This window comes from Thrips palmi, unplaced genomic scaffold (assembly GCF_012932325.1).
Source record: "Thrips palmi isolate BJ-2018 unplaced genomic scaffold, TpBJ-2018v1 HiC_scaffold_2, whole genome shotgun sequence".
Taxonomy (NCBI): Eukaryota; Metazoa; Arthropoda; class Insecta; order Thysanoptera; family Thripidae; genus Thrips; species Thrips palmi.
In genome coordinates, this window is record NW_023144629.1 from 7,949,568 (window position 1) to 7,974,214 (window position 24,647).

The following is a 24,647-nucleotide window of genomic DNA, read 5'->3' on the forward strand; positions in this document are numbered from 1 at the left end:
AGCCGGGCCGGGCCGGGCCCCGGCGCGTCCCGGACCAGCCCCTCCAGCCCGCGGGCAGCCTGGCACCTGTTGCCTCCACGGGAACATCTGGGCGTGTTTGGGTCCCGCGGAGTCCCTGCCGTGCCGCCCGCCGGCCCCAGGCTAGGAGGCGGGACCTAACCAGTACCGCCCTCGCTCTGTCTCTCTCGCACCTATAAGGGACGCCCCATGAGTGCGAGAGAGACAGAGCGACGAAGACGACTCTCGGAATCAGCCTGCAGCACGACGAAGCGCGGCGGTTTGCCCGCAGGAGCGCGCGGACACTGGGCCGCGACAGGCCGCACCGGACTCGGGCCGAGATCGTCCCCGCCGCCTCCTCAAAGGCCAAGCGGCAGGCCGATGCGACGGCCACACCGGTAAATAATGAAGTGCCAGTCGAGATGCTGCGCCGCCGTCGCCGTCCTGGCGCCGTCCTGGCCGGCCATCGACCCGCCATAGGTCGCCCATCCTGGAGCATCCTCGCAGCGCATCAATGTTTGATGGCGAGGCACTCGCGGACTCGGCGCGGCGTTCACGGCGTTCACGGCTACCCGCAGCCAATCGATGCCCTCGTGGCAGTTCGTCGCTCTGTCTCTCTCGCACCTGAACGGGGCGCCCTATGTGTGCGAGAGAGACAGAGCGACGAAGACGACTCTCGGAGTCGGTCTGCAAGGGGGCCCAAGCGCGCCACCGATTGCCGACTTACAGGGACGAACGCGTACGCGGCACTGTTAGGGCGCCAGCGCGCCGGTGCCTCGCAAAGAGGCACACGGAAATGTGGTGCTCTCTCCTCCAATCCACTCCACACAGGGAACGGGTTCACCGACTCCCCTCGCGACTGCTTCCGTGTCACGGCTACTGGCTTGGTCGTTTCAAACAGAAAACGACGTTGGGAAATCAGGAAATCACGGCGGATCGGACGATAAACCGAGAAAACCTTCCCTTATAGGCAGAGCAACTCAAAACAGAGTAAAACTTTTGACTTTCCCTGAGCGACACGGTGACATTCCCCCTCCGTCGCTTCCCCTCTCTTCCTTTTCGGAACGCGTTGCTCTAGGCGTCTCGTCTCTTCACGCCCTGCGCGAGATGCGAGGCCTCCCCAGTTCGAGGTGCTTCTTGAAAGCCCCTCGCCGAGATGGTCTGGGGGAGGGGGAGGGGGAAGGGGGAGGGGGAGAGGGAGGGGGAGGGAGGGGGAGGGAGGAGGAGGGAGACAGGGCGCTGCACCCTAGGCCTACGAGGCCCTGCGAGCGGCGCAGCGGCGCGGCCATCTCCACGGCGCTCAGCGCGTCCAGGATGCATCCGCTGCAGCGGTAAAAAGCGGAGGGGGGGGGGGGCGTACACACCGTGAGTAGGCAGCTGGGCCTCGCGGGGCGCTGCTAGGGCGCTGCGGCCCCAGAGGGGTACAGAGGGGCATTAGGCACTTCCGGTGGAGGGGAAGGGGAGCGCGCTGCCCCGCAGCACCCCGGGACGCCTGCATGTGCGCGCGTGCCTCGCAAACCCCCCTTTTTCACGCCTCTTCCCCCCCTTCCCCCCCCCCCCCTCTCTCTCCCGGTGCCGCCGTGCCGCCCCTCGCGGAGTGGCCGCCGAGACGCAGCTGCCGGCGGGGCACCACACTGCAAGCGGCCTGCGCAGCGAGCCGTCCGCACGTCACGGCTAATGGCAGGTGGACTGTGTCCGGGCAGTCGCTCTGTCTCTCTCGCACCGCCACGCGGCGCGCCGTGAGTGCGAGAGAGACAGGGCGACGCCTGTTTCAGAATGTGCCTATCGCGCACCGAGCCGCTGTCAACGTTTCAATGAGGCAAACGGTAAACGCGGCGAACCCGGCGCGAGTTGGCGAGGGAGGGACCTCGGCGTCCACGGTCGCCGTCTTCGAAACCGGGGACACACTCCACCCTAAACAGTGGGCCAGAAGACCGGCGCCGGCGGACAAAATTCTGAGTGGGACTCGAACCGAACGTGTGACCCCACCAATGGATTGCTCTCCGAACGAGGAATCCATTGGTGGGGTCACACACGTTCGGTTCGAGTCCCATTTAGCGACTCTGGAGCTAAAAACGCGTCCAGAGTTTTGGCCGCCTCCGCCGGTCTTCTTGCACACTGTGCGCTCGGCGTTTCCGGGAAAGCGGGTCTAGTCCAGGGGGTGGCATGCTCCATTATTTCCCACGTCGATCGCCTTGCGCAACGCGACGCAACGCGAAGCAACAAAACAAGGCGGTCCTTCTCGGTCCTTGACTGGCAGCCGGGAAACGACCCAGAATCAAAGAACCCTCGTCCGGCACAGTGGGCCAGAAGACCAGTGGAGGCGGCCAAAACTCTAGACGCGTTTTGAGCTCCAGAGTCGCTAAATGGGACTCGAACCGAACGTGTGACCCCACCAATGGATTGCTCTCCGAACGAGGAATCCATTGGTGGGGTCACATGCTCGATTCGAGTCCCATTTAGCGACTCTGGAGCTCAAAACGCGTCTAGAGTTTTGGCCGCCTCCACCGGTCTTCTGGCCCACTGTGCGTGGCGTCTCGCCGTCTTTGTCGCACTCATGGCGTCGCGCGGCGGTGCGAGAGAGACGGAGCGACGCGCCGACTCGCTCCAACACCTATACACGCCGGGGCAAAACGAACACGACACACGGCTGTCAGAACGCCCGGTGGAAAATCGGGAAAAACTTTTCAGCCCATCTGAAAACAGTCAACGGGCGCCAAACTTTGAGAAACAACTGAAAACCCCTCCGCCACAGACAGGTCATCCAGATTTCCTCTTTTGTTGCTTCTTGTGTAACACGAACAGCGACTGTTCAATTGTGTAACTTGAAACCTTAAGGCCAGCGGGCGAACTTGAACTCAAACACCGAGGGTTGCAGCAGTTTGCTCTCTGAATGGACTGTACCGAGAGGAGGTTGCCGCCCGGCCCACAGTGTGTCGCTTCCTCGCGCAACTTTTCAGCGCCTCGGTACATATTCCATGAGCAGGGAATGTCAATACCGTCAATACAATACGCGCCACACTCGCTCCGTGTCTCCTCAAAGACCCGCCCCGCCCCGCCCCGCCCCGCCCCGGTGCTGACGTAAGGCCGCGCTGCTCACGTGGACCGGGCAGGGGGCACGTGGGTCCCGGTGCACGCGCCGCCAGCCTCCAGCAAGGGCACACTGACGCCAAACTTTACTTCATTCCCCCGGCATTCGGCGCCGTCCTCGCTCCTCATCAACTTGCTTGCCGTCCTCCTTTTATTTTTATTTCCCCGGCTAAATTTTTCTCTCCACCCCACTCACCCCCAGTCCAACGGTGTGGCGACGCAGCTGCTGCTGCCTGGGACTGCTGCCCCCTGCATTCGCAATCCTTTCGGCCAACCACAAATGACTTGCAGTGAAAATCTGTTAAATCTGACGTCACAGGCCAGCAGAAGACAAGAGAACAGCAACCGTGAGGCTGCAGCGCTACCCCATCGAGGTGACGTAACATGTGAACAATCCATCGCGCCGGACCTGCCCCGCCGCAAAGACGGCTGAGCCCTCGAGGGGAGCTTTGCCCAGGCCATGGACTCCCCACGGAACGGAGACACTGGACTGGATCGACCGACCCATCGACGACACGGGGTTACATCGCCGCCGAATCCGAGTCCGCTGCTCCGCCGCACAGTGGGCCAGAAGACCGGTGGAGGCGGCCAAAACTCTAGACGCGTTTTGAGCTCCAGAGTCGCTAAATGGGACTCGAACCGAACGTGTGACCCCACCAATGGATTCCTCGTTCGGAGAGCAATCCATTGGTGGGGTCACACGTTCGGTTCAAAGCCTGTTTAGCGACTCTGGAGCTCAAAACGCGTCTAGAGTTTTGGCCGCCTCCACCGGTCTTCTGGCCCACTGTGCCCCGTCCGTGTTTGCAGCCATCATTTTTGCTTGTGTAACCAACGCTTTGCACTTATTGTTGCGAAATGGGATTGGCCCATTGGCCCGGCTCGTCCGTGTTTGTGCGATTCGCCCTCCCCATTCACTTGAATCCGAAGCCCCGATAACTCATTTCCCTCCCCGTCCGACCTGCCTGCCTGCCTGCCTGTCTGTCTGTCTGTCTGTCTGTCTGTCTGTCTGTCTGTCTGTCTGTCTGTCTGTCTGTCTGTCTGTCCGTCCGTCCGTCCGTCCGTCCGTCCGTCCGTCTGTCAGACTGCACCGTCCGGCACCAACATATGAGACGCGGCCCGGGAGGATGTTCCCATTGCCACCTCCCAGCCCGTTTTTTCTTTCCTGGTTTATACTTTTTTTTTTCGCTCTATCTCGCTCTCCCTCTCCCCCTCTCTCTCTGGTTCCCAACACTCTCACTCCGCGCCTGCACGGGCTGCAACCTCAGGATGAAGGTTCGTTGCCCCCACCCCCCAAGGGGCCCAGCCTCGCCCCATCCCACATGCCGTACACGAAAAAAAAGAAAGAAAGAAGAGAAAAGGGAATATCTTTCAAATGTTGTAGCTTTATTCTTCAAACCCCAAATCAGTGACATTGCCCTCTATTTTGCCGATTTGTGCGACGGTTAAGCCGATTGGCAGGCAAAAAGTGAAATTATTTTTTTCCAAATGACGACATTAATTTTTTACTTTATCGGTGCACCTATCTGAAGAGCTCTACGTACTTTACTCTGAGCCTAACCTATCAGGTTGTATCTCGATCAGTCTCTCTCTCTCTCTCTCTCTCTCTCTCTCTCTCTCTCTCTCTCTCTCTCTCTCTCTCTCTCTCTCTCTCTCTCTCTCTCGGGGCGTCTCGTCCAGGTGCGAGAGAGACAGCGCGACGAAAGCACTGTCCGGGATCAGCCTGCTCGAACCGAGCGCCCCCGCTCCGCGGCATGGGCGCCCACGCCATTAAAACGGAGCCGAACGCCGGGCGGCGGTTCGAATCCCAATTCCGGAAACTCCACGGCCGCGGCGGGAAGGCAGGGCTTCGCCGCGTCGCCGCTTCGCGTCGAGGAGCGCAACAGTTTACTTTCCAGGCCGTTAGTTTGTTGTCTGGCTCTGGCGCTCCCCGAGGCTCCCCGGGGCTCCCGGTGTAGGCCCGGCGCGGCGCGGCGCGGCTTGGGGGAGAGCCTGGCCGCCTAGCCGAGGTTGCTCCCGCGGGAACTCTCGATAACGTCTCCTCATTTACATGCCTTGCCGTCAGCGAAGCGGCGAAGCGAGGGACGCGCGGCGGAAAGCCCTGTTCCTGTTGTTGTTGCTGTGATTCGTTGTCACGCGGTGAGGACTAGGCCGACGCCGCGTGTCCCTGACTTCTCTGGCCCCGGGCTCGAGTCCCCGCGCTGCGCCTTTTTGGTCGTTAGCGTTCGCGTGACGCGGCGGCCGCGGCGCCGGGGAGGGGTGCGGGGTGGGGGGTAATTTCGCGCGCGGCTCCACCCCCGCCGCCCCCGCCGTCGTCGACCCCGGCGGCGCGGCCGCGCGTGGACGCGCCCGGAAAAGCTGGCGGCGGCCCCTCGGCCGCCCTCGGCCCTCCCGGCAGTTCAAGGGCAAGGCGCGACAACATCTGGCCTCGTCGCCTCGCCGCCGCCCGCCACACCGCCACAACGCCCTCCGACGGCGGCGAGCCTGCGGCCCCGGCGGTGCGGCGGCGCGGCCCGGCGCCGTGGCCTCCTGGAGCCGCACGGCCTGGCCGAGGGTCTGGCGTCCACCTCCTCGTCGACGAAGCACTTTTAAAATGCATCGGCATCCTCGCTGGTTCGGCACGGTGGCATTGATGTCAGTTCGATCCGCGTGACCCCGACCTCGCCGCCCCGCCCCGCCCCGTTTTCCGGCATATTTAAACCGGAACGCCCGGGCCGCCGCGGCCGCGCGGCAGTGTGTGGAGAAGACGACTTCTTGCTTCGACCTGATACCATCGACCCCGCGTTCGCCCCGCCCCGCCCCGCCCCGCGATACGGCAAACCTAACCCCGGGCAGCATTAGCGATTCGCCGAACGCAGATTGGGATCCAGACGCTGGTGGCGCCCCCTCGCCCCCTTCTTTTCAAACGACATCGAAACTCGCTGAGCGGTAGTCCGTATCGGCCCAAAAATAAAGAGCCACTTTCGTTTATATGTATTTTTAAGCGCGGCGAATCATTTTCAGCTCTCTCGCTCAAAGGCGGCACGCCGACCAAGGCAATTTTAAGCACATGATGCGCAACAGATAAACAATGTCGTTCATCCGCATTATTTTAATATTTTTAAACCTGTTTTAAATCATGATTAAGGTTTTTTTTCAACAGCACGCACTCCCACAATGCAAAATACTTGCGACAGGAAGCCAAGTTTCAGGGCAGTCACGTCACTTCCGTCCGCGTCTGCACTGCAAAAGCTGCAGGCGCTCCCGGAACTGGCCGCTAGCGCGCTAGCGTCAACCAACCCGGGACGCCGCGCACGCCGCGCGCGCCGGGCCTCCCCCAAGCCCCAGCACAACGCCAAGCACCCCGAACGGCCGTCGCCGCTTCCTGCAGCTCCCCGCAGACGCGACGATGGCCGAGTTATCGACGGATGTGGGTGCTGGCCGGCTGGACCGCGGCCGTCGGCAACCCTATCAAGGTCATTTGCGACTTTTAACGAACGCGCCAACACCGACACCGCCGCAGCGCGCCGCAGCGCCGGAATGGCGCGAACCACGCGTCGAAACTTGTTTCCTGTTCGCCAGTCAAACTTTCCGCTAACAAGCCAGTCAGCGTGCGATCTGGCGGACCTGTCTTTTTCAAAGCGAGCTGCGCGGGGCGGGGCGGGGCGGGGCGGGGCGGGGCGGGGCGGCCCGTCAAATTGGATGCTGATCAACAGCGTCATGAAAGAGGCCAAATCAGCTGACGATTCTGCCTCGGGCCCCGGCCGGCCGGCCCGGCCAAGCCGGCTCCATTTTCGCAGCGGGGCCGTCGACGGGGCGCTGCTTGGTGCTGCTGCGGGGCCGGCACTTGCAGGGCCACTGCAAGCCAGTGGATTTGCCGGCGGCGCCGGCCAAAACTCTAGACGCGTTTTGAGCTCCAGAGTCGCTAAACAGGACTCGAACCGAGCGTGTGACCCCACCAATTCATTCCTCGTCCGGAGAGCAATCCATTGGTGGGGTCACACGTTCGGTTCGAGTCCCATTTAGCGACTGCGGAGCTGAAAACGCGTCCCGGATTCTGACCGGTCTTCTGGCCCACTGTGCGGCCGGCCAGAGCCCTCGCCAGAGGCGGCTCCAGCAAGACTGGATCTCGGAAACAGCCAGACTCGCTAGCGTCAAGCGAAGAATGACGAAGTTTCGGAACCGTCTTTCTGGTTCGCATGCCTCCCGGTGCACAGCCACGGGCTTCTAAAGTCGGGCGGCGACGACGTGGACCATGCGGAGCGCCCGGGGCGTGCAACATGCCAACATGTCTACGCAGCACTGATGGCGTTTCGAGTGGGACTGCGGAAATCGAAAGTTAAACTTTAAGACAGTCACTCAGTGTCTAAGTGCCGAAACGGTGAGCGTAGCGGTTGATCGTTTTGCATCGGACTGCAGAAATGGAAAGCTAAACTTTAAGACAGTCGCCTGAGACACAGCACGGCTCGTCTCTCTCGAGCAATGACACGTTTCGTCGGGTCATGGCCCCCGAGTGCACCGCCACACCGCCTTCACAAACACGGCCCGCACCGCGGCCGCCGTGGTCCGCGCGCTGGGGGCTGGGGTCCGCGGGGCCCACGGCACCGCGCTGGGAAACCCCCGCCAAGCGCCCCGGGCCCGCGGCCAGCGCGACGGCCTGCTCGGCGGCTTCCTCGACGGCCACCTCGACGGCCTGCTTGACGGCCACCTCGACGGCCGCCTCGACGGCCTGCTTGACGGCCTGCTTGACGGCCACCTCGACGACCTCCTCGACGGCTTCCTCGACGGCCACCTCGACGGCCTGCTCGACGGCCACCTCGACGGCCACCTCGACGGCCAGGCTGACGGCCTCCTTCGGCTTGGGGCGCGCACTCCGTCGGCCAACTCACCTCGGGGACTTCGGGGCGCGGGGGCAGCGCCGACCTCGGCGCCGACTAGGTCCGCGGCGACGCTGGGACGGCCATTTAGTCCACACACTGCACTGTCACTAACACACTGTCACTGTCCTGGCGGCCTGGCGGCGGGCTGGCAGGGCTGGCGGCGACGCGCCGAGGGTTGTTTGGCTGCCGGCGGTGCCGGTGGCGGGCTGGCGACGCGGCGAGCGGCGCGCGGCAGCGGGGCTGTGCGGCGAAGCCGGTACGGGGGCGAGCGAACAGGGACTGGGCCCGCTGGGGCTGTGGGGGCCTGCTGTCGGCGCGACACGGGCGGCGGGCGCGGGGCGGGGGGTGTGAGGGGGGTGTGGGGGCCGGCCGGGGGAAGGGGTAGCCTGGGTAGACGCGTCAGGGCAGACACACGCTTCGCCTCCCCGCCTCGCTCTCGCTCTCGCCTCGCTGCCGTTCCAACGGGCAGCAATTTAACGGGGTGAATTAAGAGCAGCCGCCGCGGTGCGCGCGGTGCGCCATGCGGTTCGCGACAAAAGGTGGTGCACTGCGAACCCGTTCCGGCCGTCTTCGCCAAGGCCGTCTAGGCCGAGGGCCCACCGGGCCGGCCGCACCGCGCACCGCCCCGACCGCCGCGCACAAGGCCAAAGCGGCGCGGAGCTACGCGGGGCAGCGCGGAGCACACCGCCCCTCCCGTTTGAGACTCCGTTAGACCGCCAAGGCCGTGGTGCCGCCCCGCCGTCCAGGCCGTCCAGGCCGCAGTGGACGTGGCCGTCGAGGCCGTCGAGGCCGTGACGCACCTGGACGCACCCCGACGAGGACCCAGGCCGCGTCACCGACAACCACCCTGCCAGTCCCGACGGGTGTGTCTGCTGTCCGCGAAACACCTCTCCCAAAACAAACGTCATGCAAAGGGATATGGCACGTCTCATTGAACATCGTTTCTCATGTTCCCGGAAAATACAGGCCAAAAATGAGGTTTTTCGAATCGCTTTTTGATGGAATTCTCAATGCAATCTTCTCCGATCGCTGTGTGATCAAGTGGAGCAAACCCGAACGAGGGTTGTCAGCGTTGTCGCGGGGACTCTGTGTTTCCCCGCGAAGCTGGACGGCTTTTCGGGACTGGGTCGTTCCCCGGCGAACCCTTAAGGCCGCTGCGCGACGCGGCGCGACGCCCAAGGCCGTCAAGGCCGCCGTCAAGGCCGCCGGCCCTGAAAGCAAGGTCACGGTGTCACGGTACCGGGATGTAAACAGTCGCCCACCTTCGGGGCCGCCGTCAGGCACTTTTAAATAAATCCCACCCGAAATAATTTCGCTTCAAAATAAACCCGGCGTGTCGCGGCGTGGCGTGCCGAGTCGGGGCGGACACTGCTCGCGCCGGCCCGGTGGGTCTATTCTGGGCAAGTGCACGATCTCCAGTCGGCGGCCCTGCCCGGCCAGGCCGAGGGCCAGGCCCTGGCCGCGGGGTCGCCGACCCAGGCAGATGCAAGTAAACATTCGCCTCCAGCGGTAGCGCCGGGGCGGCAGGCGCGCGCCTTCAAGTCGGCGATGGAAAAACTGTTGGCGGCGAAGGCGGCGCTTGTTACGGCGGTATGCACGCCACCGCTATGCTAATGTATGCACCTAAGGGCCGCGGCGGGGCGGGGCGGGGCGGGGCGGGGGGCGGCGGGGTGCGGCGGGGTGCGGCGGGGTGCGGGGCTGCGGCCGCCTCCAGTGGCTTTGACGTCAGCGCGGCGCCGCTACGCCCTGCTACGGCCACCCCTGCGCCCCGCCGGCCGCGCCGGGCGGGCAGCCCCAGCGGCCCAGGCGGCCCAGGCGGCCCTATGGCGGCCCCACGCTGCCGCCGCGCCCTTGGCTCAGGGACTTATACGCACTGCGACTGGCACACTGGCGCAGCACCAGCCGCGCCGCCGGCGGAAGGCCTTGTCTTGATCTGCATCGAACCACTGCGACCGCCACGACCACTACACCGCGCGGAAACCCCTAACGCGCAGCCGGCTGCTTTCGCGGAGGCTAGACGCAAACAACAGCAACAACAACATCAAGTCTTGATTATTCGACTCGCGGCATCTATCCCCCGGACCCAATAACCTTTGAAGCCACCTTCCTTCCCCATCCATTTAAGATGGGCACGTGTGGACCGCCTCGCCCTGCGCCGCGTGGACACTCCGGCCGTCGACGGGACGGTGGAAATGTCAAGCGTCGCGGGGGGTCGAACCCGCGACCCACGCCTCCGGGAGCGACGCCTATGCCCACACGGCCATGCGGCTGCCTGGAGCTTTGAGCGCGGCCGGCTATTCTGGTATTCCCGCGCATGAGCACGCGGAACAAGGAAAACGGAATCGAAAAAAAATAGCCGGGTATTTCGAGCCTCTACCCTGAAAGTAGCGGCGACCTGGATACCCACTTTGAGCCAATCGGCAGCCAGCCCAGCGCGCCGCCCGGTGCTCTTTGACCCGCCACGTGCCTCGTGGTGCGGCGTGGTGCGGCGTGGGGGGCGCTCGGCCCAGAGCCTCCGCGCGATAGGCGTCCACTTACGGCCTGCCTGGCCTGCCTGGCCTGCCTACACACCACCTCATGACTTCCTGAAGACCGTCTCCGAGGTCTCGGAACGACAGGGGGCCGCGGCCGGCTACCCTGCGGTGCCCCGCGGTGCCCCGCGCGCGGCTGCTTCGCGGTTGCAACCCCCTTCCCCTGCCCCTCTGTGACGTCATTCCGACCACACCCCGGAGCTGGCGGGGCTCGGGCTGCTCGCGTGCCGGACACGCCGCGCCGTCGCCCCCCCCCCAGTGGCCGCGACAGCCCCCTCATACAAAATGGCCGAGGTGCCGCGCCGTGCCCTGCACTTCTCCAATGACGTCATCATGCACTTATGGCCGTGCGCCGCGTGCGTAGGGGCCGCGCGCGCCCGCGCGTGAGTGAGACAGGGAGTGCGAGGGAGACAGGAAATACCTCCAAGCTCGCCGCAATGCCCTCCATCACTTGATGAAGTGCGTGTTCATGAGTGTCTCAGGATTGTTGCGCAATTTTCATCAGCGGCCCCGCGCACAGTGGGCCAGAAGACCGGTGGAGTCGGCCAAAACTCTAGACGCGTTTTGAGCTCCAGAGTCGCAAAACAGGACACGAACGGAGTGTATGACCCCCACCAATGGATTGCTCTCCGAACGAGGAATCCATCGGTGGGGTCACACGTTCGGTTCGAGTCCTGTTTACCGACTCTAGAGGTCAAACGCGTCTTGAGTTTTGGCCGCCTGTGCCGGTCTTTGGCCCAATGTGGCGCGCCGTGGGTTCGAAGAACAATGAAGCCGCATGAAATAATCCGTGGCAATGAATAAAGGCTGGAATACTCGGGTATGCCTGGACACCGCCGTCCGCGAGAGGAAAATGAAATTTCTAAAAACGATCCTCGACGATGAAATGACGCGACGTTCAATAACAACGCCCCGGGTCGTTATTGCCCGTGTTGAACGGAGCACTCGCCCTCGCGCGGGAAAACCAGCCAATCGAAGCCACTTTGTACCTTCTCTCCTCCGCCTTGCTCCGCCCGCACAGCAGACTGATTCCGAGAACCGTTTTCTGTCTCTGTTGCTCTCATGGGGCGTCCCGTTTAGGTGAGCGAGAGACGCAGAGCGACGAAACCGACTCTCGGAATGAGTCTAGAGGGAGGCAAAACAGAAACAAGAAGCAAAAGCAGTGCGTCGACCAGGAAGAGGGCGGCGACGGCGGCGAGGGGGTGCTGGGAGACGAGCGTGCCTACGCCCCACGCCCCGAGCACCCCACAGTGGGCCAGAGGATCGGAGGAGGCGGCCAGAACTCCAGACGCGTTTTGAGCTCCAGAGTCGCTGAACAGGACTCGAACCGATCGTGTGACCCCATCAATGGCTTCCTCATTCGGAGAGCAATCCATTGGTGGGGTCACAGGTTCGGTTTGAGTCCCAGCGACTCTGGAGCTCGAAACGCGTCTAGAATTTTGGCCGCCTCCACCGGTCTTCTGGCCCACTGTGGCACGGTACGGTGGCACGGCGTGGGCAGATCAGTCTCGCCCGCTGGAGTGTCTGCTCCGGGAGAACGCAAAGGCGAAAACAAGGCAAGGTCACCCGTGTGTCGGCGGCACTCGACCAATAAAGACTGCTTTGGGACGGAAAAGACAGAGGTGGTCGAAAAGTGGAACGGTGTTTTTGGGGCGACTTTGGGCGACCGCTGCGTCCAAACGCTCATCGGCAATCGAACTCCAGGCCTTCTTCTTTGACACCCCGCCTCGGGCAGGCGACTGCCAGCACCCGTTTCGGAGCAGTGGCGCCGCAAAGCTGGCCAAAATGAAAAAAAAAAGCTGCGAAAAAACAAATATTTTTGCCAGAGCACTAATCGCGTCTGAACGCCACGACACATCAGTTCCACCCCCTGCTCCGCAACCTGCGGAGCGCGCGTGGGGCGCGCTGGCGCTGCGGGGCGGGGTGGGGCGGGCGGGCGGGGCGGGGCGGGGCGGGGCGGGGTCTCGCTGGACCCGGGCTTGGCGTGGCGGCGCGCGGCGCGGCTGGCGAACCGAGCCAAGCGCGCGCGACGCCAATGAACCGGAACCTGACCACAGGGTTTGTCAAAGGACGCTCCCCGCCCCGCCCCCGGGCCCAGCGCCCCACCGACGCCCCCACGCGGCCAGCCAGCCAGCCTGCCTGCATCGCCACGAGGAAACGAACCACGTCGTCTTCACTTCCACCGCTACAAGTCCCTTCACTTCACCGACAATCCAAACTTTACGTCCTTCTCACTTCCACCGAGTTTTCGATATTCCACGGAGCAAGATGCAGAGGAATCACGGAAAAAATCGCACGGGGTCTTTATCATCCCCTCAATTACAAACTTGCTCCGTCAATTAACGGGGAGGGGAAACGTCCTCCAGTGTGCAGGGCAGGCGGTTTATAGCCCTGCGTGACGCATCGCGGCGCATCGCGGACGCACGGGCGGCTATTTCGATTCAACATTCCGAGTTTGATAAGGCTGGCGTCGTGCGTGTCACGCCGTGTCACGCAGTGTCACGCCGCCGAGCCCTGTCCACCCAGTCTGGCTAATTCCGCACGCGGACGAGAGAGAGAGAGAGAGAGAGAGAGAGAGAGAGAGAGAGAGAGAGAGAGAGAGAGAGAGAGAGAGAGAGGGAGGGAGGGAGGGAGGGAGGGAGAGAGCAAAATCAACTAAGACGGACCACTTCTTCCGGTGACCCTCTCCGATTTGCCTGATTTTTTGTAGGCTTAATAACTCACTAAAGGAGAGTCTAAAGCCAAAATATTAGGTCTCGCAAAAATTTATTGCCCGAGATATGGCCAACTTTAGTTTAACTTTTGGAGAAAAAACACGAATTTGGGTATTTTGGACTAATTTTACACTTTTCATAGTAGAGGGCTAAAATTTGGTCACTTTATGTAAAATTGGCCAAGGAACAAGAATATGACCTCAGATTTGACCTCCGACGAATACCTGAAGAGTAAACCCCCCAAAACATCCTAAAAACATATAAAAAACAGTTTTTTCTTGGGGTTTCTGGGAAAAATATGTGGACAAAAATTTCTGCTGATCTTATCTTGTAGAAAATGACGCGATGAATCGAATGAGACCACGCGCAGATTTTTATGTCAAACCGTTTAGGAGATATAGCGGTTCAAAATATGAAAATTTTGCCATTTATTTGTTAAAAAATGCAGGTTTTGAGCATTGTTTGACGTTTTTGCCTCCTTGGTGCGTGTGGGTGTTCTTATCTCGTGGAAAAAGACGCGCTGAATCGAATGCGACCACGCATAGAGTTGTATCTCAAACCGTTTAGGAGATATAGCGATTCAAAGTATGGGCACTGTAGTCCGCCCGCCCAACAGGCGTGTTTGGCGGCTCTGCCTTGTCGGGTGTTTGCAGGAGCTCTTCCGACCCATACTTTAAACCACTATATCTCCTAAACGGTTTGAGATACAACTCTATGCGTGGTCGCATTCGATTCAGCGCGTCTTTTTCCACAAGATAAGAACACCCACACGCACCAAGGAGGCAAAAACGTCAAACAATGCTCAAAACCTGCATTTTTTAACAAATAAATGGCAAAATTTTCATATTTTGAACCGCTATATCTCCTAAACGGTTTGACATAAAAATCTGCGCGTGGTCTCATTCGATTCATCGCGTCATTTTCTACAAGATAAGATCAGCAGAAATTTTTGTCCACATATTTTTCCCAGAAACCCCAAGAAAAAACTGTTTTTTTTATATGTTTTTAGGATGTTTTGGGGGGTTTACTCTTCAGGTATTCGTCGGAGGTCAAATCTGAGGTCATATTTTTGTTCCTTGGCCAATTTTACATAAAGTGACCAAATTTTAGCCCTCTACTATGAAAAGTGTAAAATTAGTCCAAAATACCCAAATTCGTGTTTTTTCTCCAAAAGTTAAACAAAAGTTGGCCATATCTCGGGTAATAAATTTTCGCGGGACCTAATATTTTGGCTTTAGACTCTCCTTTAGTGAGTTATTAAGCCTACAAAAAATCAGGCAAATCGGAGAGGGTCACCGGAAGAAGTGGTCCGTCTTAGTTGATTTTGCTCAGAGAGAGAGCTCATCCGCACCGAGAAGACCTGCAGCGAGGTGCGTGCACCAGCCCCGTCTCAGACTCTCTCTCCAGCCCGCTCCAGCAGACTCATTCCGAGAGTCGTTTTCGTCGCTCTGTCTCTCTCGCACTCATGGATCGTCCCTTGCAGGTGCGAGAAAGACAGGGCGACGAAAACGACTCTCGGAATGAGTCTGCTGCCCGCTCCAGCTCCAGGCAGGCTCCAGGCAGACTCCAGGCAGACTCCAGGCAGCCTCCAGGCAGACTCCAGGCAGACTCCAGGCAGCCTCCAGGCAGACTCCAGGCAGACTCCAGGCAGCCTCCAGGCCGGCTCCAGGCACCCCGGCGGCGCTGGAGGGAGGCTGGAGGCACGTGGCCCTCGGCGGCGCCACTCTCGCTCCATTCTTCCTTTTATTTCCCGGCGCGGCAATTTTCCAAGTCGCGCTCCGCTCGCAAAGGTGAACGTCGCTGCAAAATAATTGTCACTCGACACTCGCGCGTACTCGCGGCCCCCCTGGCCCCGCCCCGACGGGGCTACGACGGGGCTACGACGGGGCACCCCGCGAGTGCGAGGGAGACAGAGCGACGACTCTCGGAATCGGTCCGCTGGCGGCGCTAGCGCCGCTGCCCGGGGTTTTGTGTCGACGGCAACTTGAGCCGCGTGAGCCGCGACGTGGCGAGCCGTCGGCGTGGTCGTTAAGGGCGTGGACGTCACTCGGAGGGAAGGGTTCGGGGTTCGCGTCCCCCTGGCGGCACTTTTTTTGAAGTCATTATTAAAACGCAAATGGAGTCTTTGAAGCAGAGAGAGGTGTGGGCGCACGAAGGACGTGCGGTAGGCCTGCAGAGTCGGTGCCGTCGCTCTGTCTCTCTCGCACTCATGGGCGCCCCGTATGGGTGCGAGAGAGACAGAGCGACGACTCTCGGAATCAGTTCGCTGCCGCTGCCCAGCCCGCCCTGCAGGGCTTTGGGCAGTGGGGTGGGCGCGCAGGGCGCGCATTGTAAGCGCACTACTAACCTGTTGCGAAAGCATCCCCCGGCCTTTCCCGGGAGGCCCTCCGGGTCCCGGTCCGTTCCTTCGGCCCTGCGGCCCAACAGGGCGACTCCATAACCGCCCTTCGTTACACCACGGAGTCCCCCATCATTGTGGACTGTGCAGACAGAGAGAGAGGCCCACCTTCCAGCCGTGTGTAGCGGGACGGCCGCAGGCAGCCATCCAGCAGACTGATTCCGAGAGTCGTTTTCGTCGCTCTGTCTCTCTCACACCTACAGGGGGCGCCCCTTGAGTGCGAGAGAGACACAGCGGACGAAAACGACTCTCGGAATCAGGCTACAGGCGCGCGCCACGCAACGCCGGAGCGGCCAGACGCGTCAGTAACTCCCCACACTGCCAACGAGTGCGAGAGAGACCGCTGCCGCTGGCCTGCTGACCCGGCGCGCCATCGGCCTGTTTGCTGGGGTGGCCGTCAGTGCATCCAGCCTTCCGACACACTCTGCATTACGCATGGCGGGTGCATTTGGCTTACTCATCAGCGGCCCACGCCACTGTAGGAGCGTGCCTCGCTCCAGCCCTTCCAGCCTCCAGCCGCGCTGCGTCGGCCCCGGAAATAGCGGCTCGGCGTCCAGCGCGTCCAACGCGTCCAACGCGCGGGGGCGGGCTGGCCAGTGCAACGCGCTGACAACGCGACACGCCGCAAGAACCGTCAAACCGTCAGAAAAGATGACAAGTCGAATCGACACAGAAACGATTACTTATTCACGATTTCCGACTGCGTGCACAGTTGGTCGCTTTGACTGAGACAAGGGAGTCTACATTTTCGGAGGGTTCTGACGGTTCCTGGCGGTGCGTACAGTGCAGGGCGCGACCGGGCGGGCAGGCCCGCGGCCAGGGCGGACTTGTTGCGCTGGTGGAGCGCGATGGACCCCGCGCAGCGCCACTGCTGCAGCCCGCCCCGCGCCGCGATCGTCTCTCTCGCACTCCCGCGGGACACCCGGACACCCCGCGAGTGCGAGAGAGACAGAGCGACGACAGCAGACCTTGCACCCAGACAGTAATTCGCGTCTTTCGCGAGAGGTAAACTTTTCACTAACTTTCGCGACGCGGCGTCGTGGGCGTTTCAACTCCGTCTCTCTCCCTCCGTCTCCACACGCTCTCCCCCACGCCTCTCTCTCTCTCTCTCTCTCTCTCTCTCTCTCTCTCTCTCTCTCTCTCTCTCTCTCTCTCTCTCTCTCAGCCCATGTCTGCCAGCGCATCCTTGCCGCCGCCGAGGCGTTCATGTGGGCAGGCAGGCAGGCAGGGAGGCAGGCAGGCAGGGAGGCAGGCAGGCAGAGAGGCAGGCAGGCAGGCAGGCAGGCAGGCAGGCAGGCAGGCAGGCAGGCAGGCAGGCAGGCAGGCAGGGAGGCAGGCAGGCAGGCAGGCAGGCAGGCAGGCAGGCAGGCAGGCAGGCAGGCAGGCAGGCAGGCAGGCAGGCAGGCAGGCAGGCAGGCAGGCAGGCAGGGAGGCAGGCAGGCAGGCAGGCAGGCAGGCAGGCAGGGAGGCAGGGAGCACCCTGGCCATACCCACCGGCCACGGCAGCCACGGCTACAAGGGGGGCACCGGGGGGCAGGGGGGCGCCCCGCGGCCACACCTAAATATAGCGCGGGCTGCAGGCTGGTTCCGAGCGGGAGGTCCCGTCGGCCTGTCTCTCTCGCGCCCGCACGACTGGCCCCGTGAGTGCGAGAGCGTGCGGCCCCTCTCGGAATCGGGGCGCAGGGGCCGAGCGCGGAGCAGGGCGCAGCCAAGGGGTGCCGCCGGGCTGGCCGATGGCCAAGCGCCGAGCCGCCGAGCGCAACGCGGGCGGGGCCAGGCCGCCCCTCCGCACCACGCCAAGCTCCGCGCCGAGCTCCACCAAGCACCAACCTCTTTCACGTACTTCCTAGAAATCACGAGAAAGGCGTCAGGAATTCGCCCTCGTTAGCTGGGTGAGAAATATTGGCCCGGGCCGGAGGTGCTGCACTGGGGCAGAAGACCGGCGGAGGCGGCCAAAACTCCCAGACGCGTTTTGAGCTCCAGAGTCGCTAAATGGGACTCGAACCGAACGTGTGACCCCACCAATGGATTGCTCTCCGAACGAGGAATCCATTAATGGGGTCACACGTTCCGTTCGAGTCCTGTTGAGCGACTCTGGAGCTCAAAACGCGTCTAGAGTTTCGGCCGCCTGCGCCGGTCTTGTGGCCCACTGTGCGAGGGGCGCGGTTCCTTGTCCATTTTGTCAGGAAAAGGCCGGTGTTACTACACTGCGTGACACCGCGTGACGTCCGCGCCGGCGGGGCGTTCGGTTCGTCCGATCCGTCTCCCCTTCCGTTTCCGCCTGGACGGGCAGATGCTCCGCGCTTCCGGCCGGCCGGGCAGCCCAATAAGTGATCATCAGGCCAATGAATAGCAGCAGAATCAGTTGGATGCGAATCGCGGACCGCGGCCGAACCGCTCGCTCTGTCTCTCTCGCACCCTCACGGCCGCTGGGGCTCACCAACGCCACGGAGAGAGTAGCGGAGCGGCAAAAGCGCACTGTTCGGATGCGGCCTGCAGCGCGCGGCGCACAGTGGGCCGGAAGACCGGTGGAGGCGGTCTAAATCCCGGACGCGTTTTGAGCTCCCGAGTCGCTAAACGGGACTCGAACCGAACGTGTGACCCCACCAATGGATTCCTCGTCCGGAGAGCAATCCATTGGCGGGGTCACACGGTCGGTTCGAGTCCCGTTTAGCGACGCTGGAGCTCAAAACGCGTCTAAAGTTTTGGCCGCCTCCACCGGTTTCTGGCCCACTGCGCGGCGGCGCGGCGCGACGAAATGAAATTTGGAGAGCCGGCCTCGTCTCGTCTCGTCCGGGCGCTGACTTTCGGAAGCATTGACGCGGAGGAATGGCGCACACGAGCGCGATAAACATTTTCACGGCCAGAGTTTTGCGCAGCGCAGCGCGCACGTTGCTGCTTTGGTCCGATGCAATCCACCGAGCAATGCTTTCATGCAGCATCAAAGCCCATGTCGAAACCCCTCCAGTGTCTGAATTTTCAAACCCGACTCCACGAGGCCAAGTGTCCACCACACTATGTTGCGTTTCATTTTGCAATGAAAGTTATATCTCGAAACTGATTTAATCGGATTTAATTGTTTGGTGGTGTGTCACAAAAGCGAGTCGGCGTCGCTCTGGCTGCGCGCTGCGCGCTTCGCGCTCCGCGTGGATAGGCTAACCCGGGCCGCGCCGCGCCGCGCCGCCTCTCGGCTGACAACCCAGAAGGTTCACGACGCCGTGAGTCTAGCGACGCAGCCACGCCAGGCCAGGGATTCCTGCTTTCGGCGCCCCACGGCCAGCCTTTCCAACGTCCGACGGTTCACGGGTGGACGTCATCCAGCAGACTGATTCGCTGTCTCTCTCACTCTCACGGGGCATTCCATAAAGGTGCGACAGAGACAGAGCGACGAAACGACTCTTCTGAACGGCTCGGCAGGTGCGTCAACCGAGCACGCCGATGATGGGACCGCGAGGAAGATCTCTGACCGGGGAGTCTGCCGCCAGCCGCGGTCGGCCCGGGCGGCCTCTCTCTCTCTCTCTCTCTCTCTCTCTCTCTCTCTCTCTCTCTCTCTCTCTCTCTCTCTCTCGCACTCACGGGGCGCTGCGCATCGGTGCGAGAGAGATGGACCGACGGTCACACTGTGCGGGATCAGTCCAGCCGCAACGCAATCTGGAACGAGCTCGGGCAGGTCCTCAACCACACCGCACAGTGGGCCAGAAGACCGGTGGAGGCGGCCAAAACTCAAGACGCGTTTTGAGCTCCAGAGTCGCTAACTGGACTCGAACCGAACGTGTGACCCCACCAATGGATTCCTCGTTCAAAGAGCTTTCCATTGGTGGGGTCACACGTTCGGTTCTAGAACCTATTTCACGACTCTGGAGCTCAAAACGCGTTTTGAGTTTTAGCCGGCTCCACCGGTCTTCTGGCCCACTGTGCACCTCTACGTACCGCCACCGCAGCGGCGCAGCGTTTCCCGCCAAAGCGCTTCCCATTTGTGTCGGACTAGAACACGGTCCAACACGAGCGGAGGCGCAGCAGGCCGCCCCGTGGTCTGGGGGACGTGGCGCACGGGGGCGGCGGGGGCGGCGCCGGGGGGCGGCGGGGGCGGCACAGTGGCCGGCGCCTCGACCGACAATGCAATTTTGTCTGCGCGAAAGTGGGTTGGACAGGGAGATTGAAGACCGAGGCAGCCAGGGCGTCCTCTCCAGCACTCTCTGTCTCCGTCTCTCTCGCACTCACGGGGCGCCCCGGGCGTCCCACGGGGGTGCGAGAGAGACAGAGCCACTCACGCTGCAGGCCGGTGATTGCGGCGCACCACGCCTCTGCCTCCTCCCAGGCGTTCGAGGGCGCGTTCGCGAAGGCGGAACGGATATTAGCGGTTGACAGCCCTGGCGGCCCGCCCGCCACGCCCGGTCAAAACTGGTCCAAATTGGATTGGCGGGAAACGGCGCGAAAAATGAATAAAGCGGTGTTCGAACCCGCAACCCGCGGCTTGGCTCACGATGTGACTCTCTATGTGACTCGCGTGGCGCGCGGGGAGTCTCCAGGTGACTGCCCGCTGGGTTTGACGGTGTGCTCTGTCCCCCTCGCGCTCACGAGGCGACGCACAGGGGTGCGAGGGAGACAGCCTGCCGGAATTGACGTCACGCGGCCGAGGCCGGGCCGCGCCGGGTCGGGTTGCCGACGGCCTCGCGGCCTCGCCAGCTCCAGGGCCTCCAGGGCCTCCAGGGCGGCAGGCAACCCTAGCCACGGGCCGCGCGCGGTGGCAACCCTAGCCTCGGCCCCAGCCGCGGGCGAGCAATGAGGAGAAGTCAAGTCATTGTTACGCCAACATGCGGATTCCATTTCGGCCAATTAGCTTTGCTGCCGGAGGAGGGGGAGCGTCTCCGGGCCGGGCCCTGCCCTGAGCACGCGCCGGGGATTGATTGCAGTCTGTCTCACTCCCACACTGGCGGGCCGTGCGCCAGAGCGGGAGAGACAGAGCGACGAAAGCGCGCTGTTCCCTGAGCGATAGGGGGTTCCAGGTCGGACGCGCCAGCCTGACTAGATGGCGCCCCTGATTGGTTCGGCGCGCACCGGGACCAAGACGCTTCAGACGGTAAACAAGGACACGGCTAGGCACGGGCAAGGCCGACGGAGGCGAGTATCTCCTGAGCTACTTGCTCTGGGGGTCTGGGGCCACGGCCAGCACTCGAGACGCAGTGCGCAGTCGAGCACCTGGGAATGAGAAAGACACTTCTTGTTCCCTTTCCGAACAGTGCTCCGTCGCTCTGACTGTCTGGCACCTCTGGAGCGAGTGCGAGAGAGACAGCCTGGCCGCACAGTGGGCCAGAAGACCGGTGGAGGCGGCCAAAACTCTAGACGCGTTTCGAGGTCCAGAGTCGCTAAATGGGACTCGAACCGGACGTGTGACTCGTTCGAAGAGCAATCCATTGGTGGGGTCACACGGTCGGTTCGAGTCCAGTTAACGACTCTGGACCTCGAAACGCGTCTAGAGTTTTGGCCGCCTCCTCCGGTCTTCTGGCCCACCGTGGGCCGTCGCGTCTGTCATTGAATATTGTAGCTGGCAATCAAGGCGAAGGGAGGCGGCGTGCCCTGCCCGCGGCAAAAGGAAGGCGCCTTGCCTCGTCTCCCTTCTCCGTGACGCACTTCCACGTTTTCCTCGCACGGGTAACGAGCAGTCGAACGGTGCCTCCGTCTCACTCGCACTCGCGGCCCGGCCCGGCCCCGCAGGCGTGCGAGAGAGACAGAGTCACGAGGGGCGAGACGGCGCCGCCATCACGTGGCAGTCCTCCGGGGGTGTTTGGGGTGCTCCACGCCCGACGCCCGTCGTTCTGTCTCTCTCGCACCTGCGCGAGACGTGCCATTAGTGCGAGAGAGAGGGATGTGCCGCTGCCGATGAATGAACAAGGCGTGCTGAATGAAGCCCCCACCCAGCCGGGCGGGGCGGGCCGCCCCCCCCTACGGGGCCTCCCTACGGGGCCCCACGCCACGCCACGCCCCCCTGGTCCACGCCACGACACCTTAAATGGCAGCACGTGGTGGCAGCGCCGCGGCCGGCCAGCCCCCTACTCTGGGGCCCCCACCACCGCGGCGCCCCGCCACGCCCCGCCACGCCCCGCCACGCCCCCCTCCCCTCTTCCTGCGTGCCCCGACACGCTCTGCGGCGAAGGGCTGGCCAGACTTCGACTTCATCACCTTCACCAGACTTCGCCCGCCTCGCCCGTTAAACTTTTAGACTCGGGCTCCGTCCTCGAGGACTTCACCGTCAGAGTCTCCCTGGACTTCACCAGTCGTTAGACGTCACCAGTCACACGCGTCCGTCAACACAAGTCGCCGTCGGCGACTTGTTGGACTCCGCCCAGCGCTGGTCTCCATCGCCACCCTTGGGCTTCACCCGCAGTCCTCCACCGCTCGGACTTCCCCGTCAGGCATGCCTCTGTCTTTCCTGCACTCGAAGGGCGTCCCTCTGGGCGCGAGAGAGACAGAGCGACGCAGTCCGTCGCACAGACGCATTGACAGGCCGCGTACTCTTGGTGCACGTGGGGGGCCGGGCCAGCACCACGCCGAGCGCGCCGAGCGCCGAGTCGGCGAGGAGGAGAAGACACTCCCTCTCGCGGTGGGGGACCGGCCGGGGCCAGGACCGCGGTGGAGGGGACGCGGACCCACACAAGAGCCGCGCAGCCCTGCAGCCGTGCCGTGTTGCCCCGAAGACGCGCGGCGGCTGCCCTCCGAGCCGCCATCGCTCTGTCTCTCTCGCACGCTTCGAGACACCCCGTGAGTGCGAGAGAGACAGAGACAGCCTACCAGAGGAGGAGCCGCGGCCGCCAGGAGCAGCATAGCGGGTCCAAGGGACCGTCCCCAAAGCAGCTCGCTCCGATTTATCTGGGGCAGCCGGGGGCAGCGCCGCGGAAGGTATTTCCACTCCAAATCGCGCATGCAGCTGATTGGCAGGAAGTGGCCTGCCTCTGGCCTGCCTCTGGCCTGCCTCTGGCCTGGCTGCCCGCGACACCATGGTGACACGGCCGAGGCAGAAATACGCAGTCCACTCCGGGTGTGTCCGCGACGCTGTAAGTGTGTCCGTGCGCCAGTTGTCGCCGGATCGGGCGACGCGAGGCGACGCGAGGCGACGCGCACACGTTCCACAATAAAGAACAAAAATGGCGCAAGCAGATGTGTGGGCGGTGTGTGAGTGGCACGTGACCCCCCTACACACACACACACACACACACACACACACACACACACCAACCACAACGCCCATGCAAAACAACACGCAGCCACCCCGCAGCCACGCGGTCCAGGTGTGACGTGCTGCCTCAGCTGCTCCCCCCCCCCCCCCGTCCAATTGTTTCCCGCCTTTCAGCGCACTCTGAAATCACGCAGCCTGCGCGCGGAGGGAAGTCCGAGTCGTTGTACAGTTCCGGTGTCGGAAAGTGTGGTGGTTTCCGAACTGCCGCCACGACGGCTTCAGTGACAGGGGCTGTGGAGCGGGGTTCGTACTGCATTGGGGACACAGTGTTCACGGTGTAGGCCCCGCGCGGCTCCACGACGGCACAGCGCACTTCGCGGAGGGCCATCCATTGATCGCAGCCCTACACTCCAAATCCAGGGTGTCTAGAAACTATACGCCTTAGGCGTATGCCACAGAAATGGAACTGCCTTAAGGCGCCTTGATTCTACACGCCAAAGGCGTATACCCCATTGAGCACCTTTTGCAGATAGAAGTTAGCATGTGAACACCATTGGTCGAAGGAAAGGTGCGTGCATTGTACACACCCTGGATCATAGGCACTGAGCTCAACAGGACTCTAGGTGCGTTGAATGCAAACACCGCCCTTGGCCGAGGCCATGCCTACCGAGGCCTTAAAGGGTGTTTACATTCTACGCACCTTGAGTCCTGTTGAGCTCAGTGCCTATGATCCAGGGTGTGTACAATGCACGCACCTTTCCTTCGACCAATGGTGCTCACATGCTAACTTCTATCTGCAAAAGGTGCTCAATGGGGTATACGCCTTTGGCGTGTAGAATCAAGGCGCCTTAAGGCAGTTCCATTTCTGTGGCATACGCCTAAGGCGTATAGTTTCTAGACACCCTGGATTTGGAGTGTAGCTGCCCTCGGGGCAAGCCTCGGGGCAAGCCTCGGGGCAAGCCTCGGGGCGGCTTACCTGTGTACACCGGAGCGGTGCCGGTCGCGGCGCGCCCTGCCCTCAGCGTCTTCAGCGTCTTCAGCGTCTTCAGCCGAGCCGCCGTCGTCGCGCTTGTGAGGTTGGCGGCGCCGCGGCGCGGTAACCCTTGCCGGCGCGCTGAGGTTGGCGGCCCTGCGGCACACCCTCGCAGGCCGGCAGGCCGGCAGGCCGGCCAACCGGCGTGTCGCGGGGTTCATCGCGGCCACCAGCTGGACAACGACGCGGTGCTCTGGCTCTGACGACGCCCGGGGTCGGCCACCCTCCCGTCGGGCGCACGCAGACCCGCGCACCGGGAGGCGAGGCACGGCGACGGCCTGGACTCCAGCCCCGGGGCGGATGGCGCGGCCGCAACGCGCCGTCGGGTAGGCCAGGGCGCAGGGCGGGCGCAGGGAGGGCGCCCCTCACGTCCAAGACACACTCCCGCTGGTCGACTCGGCACCGACTGCGGCTCATGGGCCATGCCGGCCTCACAGGGTCCCGTTGGCGCTTACAGGCGATTTATTTCGGGGGGCAAAAATCTTTTTTCGGGTATTTGAACCCAGTATAGCCGCAGACAAGCGCGCGTCGTCTAAATGTGGCCGGCTAAACACGCCGCCGTGCCAGCCACGCCCGCCACGCCACGCCGTTTTAAAATAAAGTTTTCAAATACAAACCCCGCTAAAATTACCCTTGCCCTTGCGAGTTGAATCGGATTTAGAATCGCGCTTCGGTGCATAGGCCATGGGTTGGTGCAGCACCTACGGGCGGGGCGTGGCGGGGCGGGGCGTGGCGGGGCGCGGCGGGGCGCGGCGGGGCGTGGCGGGGCGCGGCGGGGCGCGGCGGGGCGCGGCGAGCGGGGCGGCCCGTTGCGCGGGTCAGTTCTGCGGCTGGTTTGGGGCGCGCGCCGGAGG

The 24,647-nt window shown here is 62.7% G+C and overlaps 1 protein-coding gene across 10 annotated transcripts in view; it reads right to left on the minus strand.

Annotated features, from left to right (window-relative positions):
* The window catches only part of LOC117646862 (myocyte-specific enhancer factor 2), a 45,856-nt gene that overhangs the window by 9,534 nt on the left and 11,675 nt on the right, over positions 1-24,647 (minus strand). Inside the window, exon 1 of one of the 10 annotated variants that reach the window (XM_034388154.1) lies at positions 23,737-23,836. The exons of 8 other annotated variants lie outside the window; for them this stretch is intronic. The gene's annotated coding sequence lies outside the window, so the exon portion shown is untranslated. Of the gene's footprint in view, positions 1-7,952; positions 8,023-23,736; positions 23,837-24,647 lie in introns of those variants that run through there. One more of the 10 variants, XM_034388155.1, reaches the window with a different exon arrangement.